This window comes from Melozone crissalis, unplaced genomic scaffold (genome assembly GCF_028551555.1).
Source record: "Melozone crissalis strain CALT ecotype California unplaced genomic scaffold, PUWL_Pcris_2 ptg000139l_1, whole genome shotgun sequence".
Taxonomy (NCBI): domain Eukaryota; kingdom Metazoa; phylum Chordata; class Aves; order Passeriformes; family Passerellidae; genus Melozone; species Melozone crissalis.
Genome location: NW_026535912.1, coordinates 6,718,817 through 6,731,161, shown reverse-complemented (window position 1 = coordinate 6,731,161; position 12,345 = coordinate 6,718,817). Strand labels below are relative to the sequence as shown.

The window sequence follows — 12,345 nt, the reverse complement described above, 5'->3', positions numbered from 1 at the left end:
AATAGTTAGTTTAGTGAACTCTCGATCTGAAGCAGTCCATTTAATGATGATGAAGGCAGAGTATAAATCTCTGGGTGCCGTAGAAGTGGAGGACTATTTGGACTTGAGTAGAAAAGAACTTCAAAGGTTCAGTGAACAGAATGATAAGTAAGGGGAATACTTGGAACTAAAATTGATTCGAATTAACCAGATTTGACGAACAAGAGGATAAAAGAAAAAGGGGGGATTGAGATGGATAGAACCTCTTGTTCGTTACGCAATGGACCACCATGTGATTGGGAAATACATAGTTGGTTAACCATATGATTGTGATTCAGAGATGCATGGTCCACCATATGATTGAGAAATAGATAACCACATAACCTAAAAATAATATATATCAAGTTACCATTGCTTGCTATAATTCAATCATGTATTGCACAAGTACTAACCATGCGAAAGGCAAAAGGAGAACTAACCAAGCAATAGGAATCAGCCAAATATTCCCCATATAAGGAGAATGAGAGCTACGGGGTCAAGAGTACAGGCCCGAGGAAGACTTCGAGCCTTCATCCAACGACCACCAGAGGGTAGAAGACGACCCCCTAGCAACAACTGGAGCATGCGCCAAGAAAAAGAATACATCTACGGAAGTGGATTAGTATAAAAGGGGAACTTGAGAAGCACTGAGCGCGGCAGTTGGTGGAGCGGGGACTCCCCTGTCGCCCAGCGCTGAATCTTTTGCTTATGCTGTATGCAATGGATTAATAAATTCAAATTGGAAATATTGCTCCTTTTTGAGTCTATTTATAACAGTTCCTAGCTACTTTGCTGATATTTTAGAGCCAGTTCTGGACAAGGGCTGCTGCTGACAGGATAGGAAAACGTGGAGAAAAAAAGGTGCAGGAGACAACAAAAAAAAACCAAGAGGGAAAACCCTTAGAAATACAGAGCACAATAGAAGTCCTTGGAGATGGTTCAATAGAAAATGCCAGCAGCAGTGAGCAGAGCCCGAGGTTGCTCACTGCCACCCCAGGGGCTCCTCAGTCCCCTGCTGGTTTGTGTCTGATGCAGCCCTGCCTGGAAAGGGCTCCAGGCTCTGGTGTTCCCAGCTTGCTCCAGGCTACATTCTTAGCAGCACTGAAAGATGAGGTGAAACAACGAGCCATTTTCTGTCCTGCCTGCAAACTCTTCTCCTTCAGTTCCACTGCCAGAGATCATCCCTCTGTCAGCTTGGCACTGTGCCTGCTGCATCCTTGTCCCTGTCCCTTGCATCAGCTCCTGCACATCATCAGCACTCGCTGTCCCACATCATGAACAGAGAGAGCTGTGTCAGAAGAGCAAGGAGTGCATTTTCTTGGCCTTTCTAACAGACACAAGAAGCATGAGTCCAAATAACTTTGTTGTTTGTTCCTGCCCTCCTTTTCGATAACTCTTTTCTGCTTTAATGCAAAAGCCTCTTTTCCTACATGGATGGAATGATCTGGAATTGGCAGTTGCCTCAGGCTGTCAGGCACCATGGGAGTTTTCTCTTGTCTCTGATGAGGATTTGGTGAATTTTCCATTGGTCACTTGGTGGTGTCACCATGGGCTGAGCTCAGTGGCCGACTCTGCTGTCCCCAGGGGATGCATTGGGACGCAAAGCCCCTCAGGGCTGGAATTCAGGGTTGGGCGGGCTCGGAGCGCCCAGGGCCTGGGCCCGTGAGGAGCTGCTGCTGGCGCTGGCTGTGCTCAGCCCGCTGTGCCGAGCAGCCACGGCCATGGAGACACAGGCGGGAGCTGTGGTTGAGGCCGGCAGGCGGCCCGGGCCGGCTCGCAGCTGCGAGGACGCCGGCAGCCTGTGCCCTGAGGCCGAGGCCATGGCGGGCGGTTTGCGGGCAGGGCTTTTCCGAGCCAGCCGTAATGTGCTGCCTCCCGTGTGAGCCCGGCTGCGGCAGAGGCAGGCGGGAGCGCGGTGGGGCCGGCAGCGACGGGCAGAGGCCGCAGAGAGCAGCAGCCCGGCCGGGCCCGCTGTGGAGCGGGATGGAGCTGCCGGGCCGCCCTCGGCCGTGTCTGTGCGCACAGGGCAGGAGCAGAGCCCGCAGCAGAGGCAGGAGCCGCGGCAGGAGCCGGCCATCGCAGCAGCTCGCCGTGCCCGGGGCCGCAGCCGCAGCTCTCCCCTGCCGGCCACAGCAGCGGCCGCTCGCCTCCGAGGTTCCAGCGCTTCCCGAAGACGAGGGGCCCGGCCCCCAGCACGCCCTGGAGCCCCGCAGCGAGAGGAGCCGCCGGCGCCGCAAAGGGCAGCGCAGAGGGCGCAGGGTGAGGAGGAGGACATGAGGCTCGCTCTGCGCCGCGCTGGGGCAGCTGTGCCCTGTCACCCTTCGCTTTGAGCCCTTTGCTTCTTTTCCATGAGCCCTGATCCCCGTCCTTGGCCAAGGGCCCCCGCAGCCCTTTCCAGGGCTGCAGGAAAAGCTGCCTCAGTCACAGACTCACAGAATCACTGGCTTGGAAGACAGACACTTTCAAGATGATCCAGTCCAATCTGTGGCGTAATACCTCAACTAAAGCACGGCACCGAGTGCCACTTCCAGTCTTCTTTCAAAGGCTTGCAGGGATGGTGAGTCCACCAGCTCCCTGCAGGGGTCTGTCCCAGGAAGAACCAAGATAACACTGGGGCCTTCTACCCCCTGGCCCTTGGAGCTCTGGAAGTTTGTCTTTCTGCTTAGGCAAAGGCCATGGAAAAGGACTGGGAAAAGTAGTCACTAATCGAGTAGCCTACAGAGCTCTAAATTGATGGGCAGGGAATACAGAAAAGACAGAAAAGAAAAAAGGCAAAACTCAAATGCCATCAGGAAAGTCTTGGGCATGAACACAGAGCTGCAAAGGGTCTTCTCAGCCCTATTTCTTTGTATTTCTGGGAACCAGAGGAATCCTGCTTGAGCCTCTGGGGAGATGGGTTTGGGAGGTAAAAGTTCATGTCTTTTTTCTCCTTGGGGCAGCTCCTGTTGCTAGCATCAGCTGAGCCTCTCTCCAGCCTGATGCCTGTTCTGATTGTTGCAGCAAAACAACTCAAGGCAGACAGAAGACACTGACACTTGCAGAGACGTGGCTTTTCCAGTGCCAGCTGTGAGTGCGAGTCAGAAGAAAAACTCCCGAAAGCACAACTCCATTGGAAGATTGCCTTCCTTTTCATTGCGTAAAGAAGCTCTAGATCCACTTGTGAATTGTCAGTTGTTTGTTAAGGATGGGAAGTTTTCTTTCATGATTTTTTTTCATGTGGTTTGGAAGTGGATGAGGCTCTTGTTCATTCACAAACTCCAGACCAAAGCGCCTTTGGAAGATGGCCCATGTGGCAGTTTTTGCCCAGCCATGGTACTTGTGGATATAGAAAAGCAAGGGCAATGGTATTTGCAGCCAAAACCCAGCAAAGCTTGGCTCAGCCAAAAGATCCTGGGGAGACAGAGGCCTCCAGCTGTCCCTAGAAATCAGCAGAGTTCCAGCCAAATGGTTGTGTAGCACTGAGTGCAATCTCTTTGCCTGCATCAGAGCCTTGCTCAGCTGAAGAAGCAGAAGGATCAGCAAGGAGATCTCAAAGGCCCATCACATCATTTTGATTTTGCTCATCTTGTGTAAGTTTGCAACTAAACATGTGTTTGCAGTTGTGCTAATGAGAGAAAAAAAAAAAAGTAAATAGAGGCTTTATGGTAGGGCCATGATATTCCACAAGAGGAATCACTGGTGTGCATTTCATTGGAGCTCTCTCAATCCTATAAAAGTATTGTAGCCCTGATTTAAAATAGGCCGATATGAACCAACTTGGAGTAACAGAGACTAAAATGGCATATGGGGTTTTTTTAAGAGTGAGAAAAACTACCCAAAAGGTGTTGTTTTGTGACATTTTAAAATATACTACCTCATAATTACCAACTGCAATAAATCAAGAGTTTAAAATGGAGTGTTTAGGTATATGAATAATTAAAACCACAAAAATGTGCAGATATGAATGCATGTTTTCATAAAAATAATGAAATTATAGACAAAAAAACACATGCCCTGAACTACAATGCAAAGGCAGGTAGAACTGTACTTGAATGATCTCTTTTTAGATTGCTGGAGTTTTTTCCTTGTGAAGAGGAGCTAGGGTATTGCTGAAGAAAAGTGGCACAAGCAGGACGGGGCAGCGTGCTGTGCTCCGTGCAGAGGCTGCCAGGGGCTGCCCGAAGAGCGCCCTGCTGCAGCCAGAGCCCTCCTGGCCTGGGACCCGGGAGCAAAGGGCCAGGGCAGGCACCTCCTCCTCGTCCTGACCCTGCCAGCGCTCCCTGCTGCTGCTGCTGCTGAGGGGAAGAGAAGACTCTCCTAAGGCCCCATGAATAAATGCACTTAAGCAGCCCTGGAGATGCCAGTGAAGGAAACCATGTGTCACATAATGCATGTGTGACCAGAGTCACCAAACACCACCTAAACATGGAATTGTTGCACCTCTCTAGGAGAGGCAGAAATTTATAGAATTAACTGGGGACTTGAGGGCAGAAGAGGCCGGAGGAGGAAAACAACTCTGAGGGGAAAAAAATATCTGGAGGGGAAAACATCTCTGCCTGCTCAGAATTGGTCGAGGGAGCATGTCGCTAATCCTCTCCTGAAAGGGATGCTTTAGGTGAGCTTTGCACCTCCAACTTCCTTGGACCAGAGCTAGGAAGATTCAATTATGTAAATGTTACATAGATAGATAAATAGATAGATAGATGGATAGATAGATAGATAGATAGATAGATAGATAGATAGACAGACAGATCTCATTACTGAAATCTCTCTTTACTGTCCCCTCTGTTGCTACACACATCAGAACTTGGTAGCCAGTGCCCCACTCAGCTACAATCCTGAACTTGCTCTCCTGTTGCTTCAGTAACGCGCACTCTTGGGGAATCTGGAGCATGTGGGTCCCTATGGAATGCAACCAGACACCCAGAGCATTGCACTGGGAACTGCACTCTTTGTGCATCTGTGCTCGGGCAAGTTCCTCTCTTGGACTCGACCACACTGATGGTGCTGAAGTGGCTGGAATCAGAAATGCAGCCCAGCCCCTCCCAGCTCCTGTGATCTCTGAGCACCAGCTGGAATGCAAGGGCATTGATTTCCTGCTCAATTCCCAAACACAATACACACTGATTCCCTGGGCAGCCAAAAGACACGGGAGTCATTAACCTGAAAGTGATGTGTTTCTGCCAGTGCTGGAAAAGGGTAGGAAAGATTGAGAAAAAGCTCCCTTGCTCCCTGCAGAAGGAGAAATTACACAAGGCTTCCCCTTCTAGCAAATAAAAAAACAAATAAACAAAACATGAAAGTGTTACCTACTCCAGTGTCTTAAGCACTTGGATGCAGTGAAGGGATTTTTGGCAGGGAAACAGCCCTTGTGCTGAGCATTGGCTCTATGGATCTAAGGCAGGGATCTATGGAAGTCTGCCTGAAGGTCCCTCAGGAGACTCCCATTGTGCAGGCTAAAGCTCCCTCAGCACCTCCTCCCTGGCCTTGTGCTGCCCCCCCTTGCCCAGCTCCCTGTCCTTCTGTGCACTCGCTGCAGCCCCTCCATGACTTTCTGCTTCCCAGGGCCCACAGCTGCACACAGCACTCCAGCTGTGGCCGCAGCGCTGCCCAGCACAGGGCCACGCTCACTGCCCTGCTCCTGCTGCCCCACTGCTGCTGGCACAGCCACCGTGCCCTTGGCCTTCTTGGCCTCCTGGCCCCACGCTGCCTCATCTTCAGCTGCTCAAGGCCGCCAGCCCTGTGTCCTTTTGGCCCACGCAGCTCCCCAGCCACAAAGGTGCCCAATGCTCTTCAGATACTGCATGTGCCGTTTCAAGATAGCCTTCCTTTTCCACCACCTCATGTTCCAAGTAGATATCGTGAAGTTTGATAGGAATAGGAGTCTAAGTCACTCTGTTTAAATTAAAATTATCTAATTCAACTGTACAGGAAATTGCTCTTATTTAAATTTTCCCTATCTGCCTGCAGCAAGCATCGTTCTCTTTTCAAAACTAGGTTTTTAGTTCTTCAAACTCTGAGAAGGAAATTTACAAATACCTATCGCTGCCTTTGTTACTTTTGTCTCAGGCATGGAAATGGATTTTCTTTCAGCCTCCCTAGCAGGCCCTGTACAGTCTATTGCTACTGGCCAAGCTCACATCTTCCTCTACAATTCTTAAACACCAGGAACATGAAATGTTCCTTTCTCACTCACCTCAGGATCTTCAGCACTGCTGAATACACGCTTCAGGTGACCTGTAGTGGGAAGGGAAAATGAACCAGATGCTCTCATGAAACTGCCTGGGCTGCTGAATCCCACAGAACAAGTCAACCCAAACAGAGATGATTTCCCGTTTCACAACATGCCTCCAGGAGACACATTTCATTCACACAGCCAGTAAGGGATATGGACAATATTCTTGGCTGTGCCTACACTGCAGCCAGTTTAGCCAGTAAATGAATACAAATATGATCAAGAAAATGCAAATTGTTCTTTAACACTCAATGCTCCTGTTCTACCAAAGACATAAAACAGCTTCTGAAATCCTCTCCTTCAGGTACTTTTTTTTATTTTTTCCAATCAGTTACATGCACTAATTCTCATTAACTTGCAGGAAATGGTTGCCCAGAAAAGCTTCCCAAAATTCCCCTGAGCAGCGGCAGTTTGATTTTGGAAGAGCACAGCAGCACCTCTAGGGTTCAGAAGTAGACACTCACTGCTTTAGAGTTTGCACTTCCTTTCAAAGGGAATAACTATTTTAGCACTCAGTAAAAGATTATTAAGTTAGACAGTCAAATCCTTTCATGACAAAATTTAAGAAGAAAGAAGCTTTCTCTGAATTCTGGGAACAACTGCAGAGTTTTTGGAAGGCCTTAAAGAAGGTCTGCCAGTCTACATTTTCAAAGGTGTCCTGCTTGACCCAGCAAACTGAGGAAATGACAAACTCTGCTGCCACAGACTCTCCCGTGGAGGGAACGGAGCCCTGCAGGTTCCCCTGCAAATGCTGCCCCTGTGGCTACAGAACAGACACCCCCTTTTTAGCTGAACCTCTTGACAGGAGCTTTACCAAACCAGTGGCATCCTAATGCTCTTTCTGTTTCAAAATCAGAAACTCAGCTACTAAGAAAGAACAGGAAGACATACAAAAGCCAGGTTAGGATGCAACCAGACCTAAGTAGAATGGAAAACTCTGCTTAAAAACAAAGTGTGTCACGTAATACGCGGAAAAACAAACACCATAAGCAGCAAAAGCTGCCGTGGCCAGATGGTGAAACATGGTAGCAGTGTTTTGGGAGTTCACCACAACACTGAAAGACACAAGACTCTTGTCAGTGGGCAGCTACCCACTGACAAATTACCCAACCAGGAGGATTCTCCTGATGTGAGCAGCACTAGAGCTGCTCTGACATTCAGGCCTTCCGTGCACCAAGGCAACCTTCTGATGTCACTACGACAAGGTGGCAACCATGCACCGACATCACAAAGCAAACGCTCCGTGCTGGTCTGTGAATTTATGCAAAGCAATAACCAACCTTCCCTACAGCAAACACAAAAGAGTCTGGGAAGTTCTTCTCTGTCACAAAGCAGCACAAAATTCCCCTCATGGGCCAAACCTTGTTGTTCAGGGGATCCAAGAGGAACTCCAAGAGTGTCCCATAGACCTACAGCCTGTACCCCAGCTGAGCACTCAGATGGGACACAAGCAAAGGAAACCAGGCCAAGAAAATGGCCCACAGCATTGCACATGTGAGAAATGACTCTCACTTTTAAAATTTTAAAGGTTTAGTAAACCTCAACAAACGACTGACTAAGGAAAAATTGCAGCATTTGGAGTCTCTGTGACTAGCAGCCATGTGCTCATCTACAAAAACGATGCTCTGCCTTTTATACCCCTAGCTCCTCCAAAAGTTTTGTCAGTCAACTCTTTCTCTGCTGTTCCATTGGTGGAGATTACTTTCTTGCATCTTGACTGGAGGTCAGGTGTTGGTGGGCTGCCTGCTGGTCACAAGCCAGCCCTCCCCAAATGCCCTGACTACAAGGGGGACGGGAAAGAGGACTATGGGAGGATATAATACAATACCATGGCTACACATTTGAACATCCACATAACATCTACTTCTTAATTGTCAGAGCCAACCATTGCATTACTTGTCTAGAACACACAGAACCAGGAGAGAAGCCACTGTTGGCATCACAGCTGAAATGCTTCCTAACAAATCTCCCCACATATTTGCACCTTAGTTGGACATGCCCAGGGCTCCGGTGCGGGTACATCTCTGCCTTTCTTCCCCTTTGGCAGCAGTCGAACTAGCAGCATCTGCCCGCCAGCAGCAGCTGCTCCAAGCTGGGAACGCCACTGGCGGTGCTGATTTCCAGAGGCTTCTGTGTGCCAGGGGAAGCCAAGGCAGGAGCGGGTTCAACGGCGCTGGCGCTGCTGCTGCTCTGTGCCAGAGAGCCCCGGCTGGGCAGGGCATGGTGCCCACTGCGCTGTGGGCTCCTTCTCCTGCCACAGCTGGGCATACCTGGGAACAAGGCATGACAACCTGTGGGCAAGCCAAGGAGTTTCTGGGGCTCCACTGCTCTGCACACACCCAGGACACCTGCAGCACAGAATTTTAACCCTCAAACAGGTAAACCAAAGGGAAACAGCTGGAAAAGATTTCATTTTGACCATTCTTACCTGCTCAACATAGGTCTTCAAAATGAATGTTACCAAGCAAGGCCCGATCCCTGCTGCCAGCTCAGGGTTAGAAGAGAGGCAATCCTTGATCTCAGCATTGGGTATGTGGGGAATCACTTCCCTAACACATGCACCCCCAGCAATCTCACTTACTACTTTGTATCCATGGATCTAAGACATATTCAATACTTTGCTGAAACTCACAGGCTAAATATTCCCCCAAATTATTTGATTTACTCATTGATACTTATTGACTTATTGATACTTAAATCACTTCTCCGAATTTACTCTCATGAAAATAGGAGCGTCCTGTAGGTCCCTGCCGGTTTTGACACGGGTTCAGGAGGAGACCCATGCACAAAATAACCCAGGACAAAACTGGGATTGCAAAGCAAATTCATTCTATTTGTTGCAGTAGCAAATAATACATACCAAGCCCTGGATTCCTAAAAATTTGCTGAGCAGGAGAAGGAGATGGAGCATGGTGCTCAGCAGCAGGGGCAGGTAGGCAGTGCACTTTCAGGACATCCCCTGGATCAAAACGCTGTGCATCTCATTCTTCTCACCCTTCCAGCTCAGAACCAGGCCTTACATCTCCTGCTCAAGAGTGGAATTTCCCAGTTATGGCATCGGCTCACACATGGCTGGCATGTGAGATGAGGCCAATGAATCAAAGATTTAAAAGAACTGGAAGAGTTAACATTTTAGCAAGATTTAGTTTGGGGGAAAGAGTATAGCAAGAAGAGTAGAAATAATAAGGGATGGTTAATTTTTAGCAGATAAGGTAGTTAAGGCTAGGGTGATATATCACTTGCCTGTCTTTACTATGTTTAAAGAAGCGGGATGGGATGCGGATTTCTTTGTGACAAAGAAGAGGACTGTAGCCTGCACCTGGGCCCCAAAACTTCAGCTATAGCCAAGGGGTGCGAAAGCCTGCCAACAGGTCATAAGGAAAGAGGTCAAATTGAGGAAGACATCTTGGCCTTCATCAGAAGGAGACCATTTGCCACTTTAAAAGCCACCAACCCATTTGAAGTGAAAGAATCCGCAAATGTGAAGGAACTTTGGACTCAGTTATAATACATTTGAATACAAAGGGAGCAGGTGGGGTTACCTAATGAATATGTATTAATAATTTTGGAAATTATATTAATGTGTAAGACTTTTTTAGATAGTAGAGAGGCAGTGATTCTTCACACATGTCTTTAGGAGACAACTCCTTGTGTGCCTGGCTGTAATAAACATACCACCTTCTACCTTTAACTGTGGTGAGTTCTATTCCACACCTCATTTGGTGACCGTGCCAGGAACGCTTCTCTGCTCCAGTGAGAACAACCGAGCTCTGGATGTCTCTGGGTGCTGCCAGGACATTCCTTTCCTGGAGGCACCTCCGCTCTCGGCTGTTCCTCGTGGGGGACAGACAAGACTGCTGGGACTGAGGAGAAAGGGAACGTTTAACTCTGTATAAAGTAACCTGTAAGGCATACACAGGGGAAGGGCTGTTCACAAGTCACACAGAGATGTCCTGTGCACAACGTACACCTGTACCGTTTGGGTTTGGGTCTGGCTGCTGGCAGAAAGCATTTGCTGTGTCAATAAGGACCTGCTAGCAATTCTGGGGGTGAATTGAGCAAATCCTGTTTTATTGCTGCAATTTTTCCTGTGTGTTGTAATTGTGGTTGTGTTTTCAGTGTGTGAATGTTTGAGGAAGATGATGTGGGTGGATGCTGATGTGGTGGATGGTGTGTGTTGTGTTGAGAAAAGTGAGCACTCTGTCCCCTCGTAAAGAGATACTCCTTTTCCCATGAGCCTGTGTGTGTGGACTTTCTAATTGCAGGGGTTGGTGCTCCCTGTGACACCTGGTGCTTGGGTATACAGGGGGGTTGAGTGGTTTTTCTCCCACACTGTGGTCATTTGGGACTGCACGGTTGTGTTTGGGGAGATTTTAGGATTTTGTTTGCAACAAGTGCAGCAATTTATGCAGAAAACTACAGTGTGGTGATTTATCATGTTGAACTATGGCAGTTCCTTTCTACCACCCCCTTCCCCAAGGGTTTAAAGTCTTCTGCCACGAGGTGGACGCTCTGTTTCCTCCCCTGGACATCCTCTTTCCTCCCTTGGACACTCCTTTTCTCTCCTGGAGCTGTTCTCCATTAAAGCTGTGGGATTTTGGTCCCGGGAAGAGAGAGCGCCTCTTGTCTTTTGCTTTTGTCCTTGTCAGTGTCACTGGGTCCACAGCTCGCCAAACTGATCCCCCACGAGATGAAAACTGACAAATGGTCCCACATACACAGCTCAAAAATTGGCCACATTTTTGATGGACCGGGATGTTCGCCACACTTTTGGAATTCCCTATTCCCATGCAGGTCAGGAAATTGTTGAAAGGATGCACCACTCTAAAACCCATTCTAGATCAACAAAAGGGGGAATGGCCGAAGCAATACCCCAGATGAGGTTGAGCAAAGCTTTAGACGTCTTTATGTTTCGAATAGCTCATTTGCAGGACCTAATCCTCCAATTTTGAGGCACTTTTCAAACAGCACACAGGCAAAATTGAAAGGAAATCCTTCAGTTTTGATCAGAAACCTTCAGTTAGGACAAATTGAAGGACCATTTGCACTAATCGCTTGGGGCAAAGGGTATGCTTGTATTTGCACAGGTGCTGGACCTAAGTGGGTCCCCACGAAGGATGTGAAAGAGCACAGCGACAATTCCACCAGCAGGGAAATGAGCACGCAGACGTGAGCTGCACGGAGAAGCTACGGTTCATGCCAGACGTTCCCTGTTCAACCTGTGAAAGCTACAAATCTTGAGTTTGATGTTGATTTTTGGACTGTGGAAATGGTTTGTATCATAGAGCTCTTTCAGCAAAAGCGTGGTGTCCATTGTGTTCAAAAGAAGTCTAAGATATCCAAATTTGTAAAAATTGAAGGTTAGTGCCCTATAGTTGGCCAGTCCCTGAACAAGTGCTAAAAGATTTGCTTGAGAACTGAAATAGATGGGGAAGCTTTTGCCAAAAAACAGCTGAACAGGAACATGGAGTTTGATCAAATGATATACTGGCACTTGTTGGTTTTGCTTGCTTGCTTTTGCATGCATACATGCCTGTAGATCAACCAAAAATGAATGTTTGCCTTGCTTTAGCCAAGTCAGCAGGCTCAGACACCATGTGTTTGACCAATTTGAGCCCAGACAAATCCTTTGCAACCTGTTTGGTCGGTGTGCCTGTGCCAGCCAAGGAGTAGCCAATACCCAATGGTGACAAATATTGGTGTGAGGCTGCCAACGAGACCAATCCCATAACCAGCTGGCATCACTGAGCCCCTGATCCTCTTAAAGCACCTTCTGAACCTCAAGAATTGGAATTCCTGGTTCATTGGTGATGGAATTTTGTGCTGAGTTTCAGTACCAGGGAGATCCACAGTTAAATGTTACTCCCCATCATCCTGAGGACAGATACTCAAGTTTGGGGTGCAATTGTACTACCCCAGTGTCCCCTAAGGGTGAAACTGCTGACAAGTAGATGACCTAGATGAGTCCCCATGACAATAAGCAACAGAATATTGGCTCATTTGTGGAGATAGAGCCTGGCAGGACATTCCCTCAGAAATTAAATGTGGCCCATGTAGCATCAGACAACTCACTGTGATAGCACCTAGTGTTAAGTAAGCCATCAAGAGAAAAC

General features: G+C 48.2%; 1 pseudogene; it reads left to right on the top strand.

The window, feature by feature from the left end:
• The first annotated feature begins 259 nt into the window (after positions 1-259).
• LOC128948616 (serine/threonine-protein kinase pim-1-like) overlaps positions 260-12,345 on the top strand; it is a 71,621-nt pseudogene continuing 59,535 nt past the window's right edge.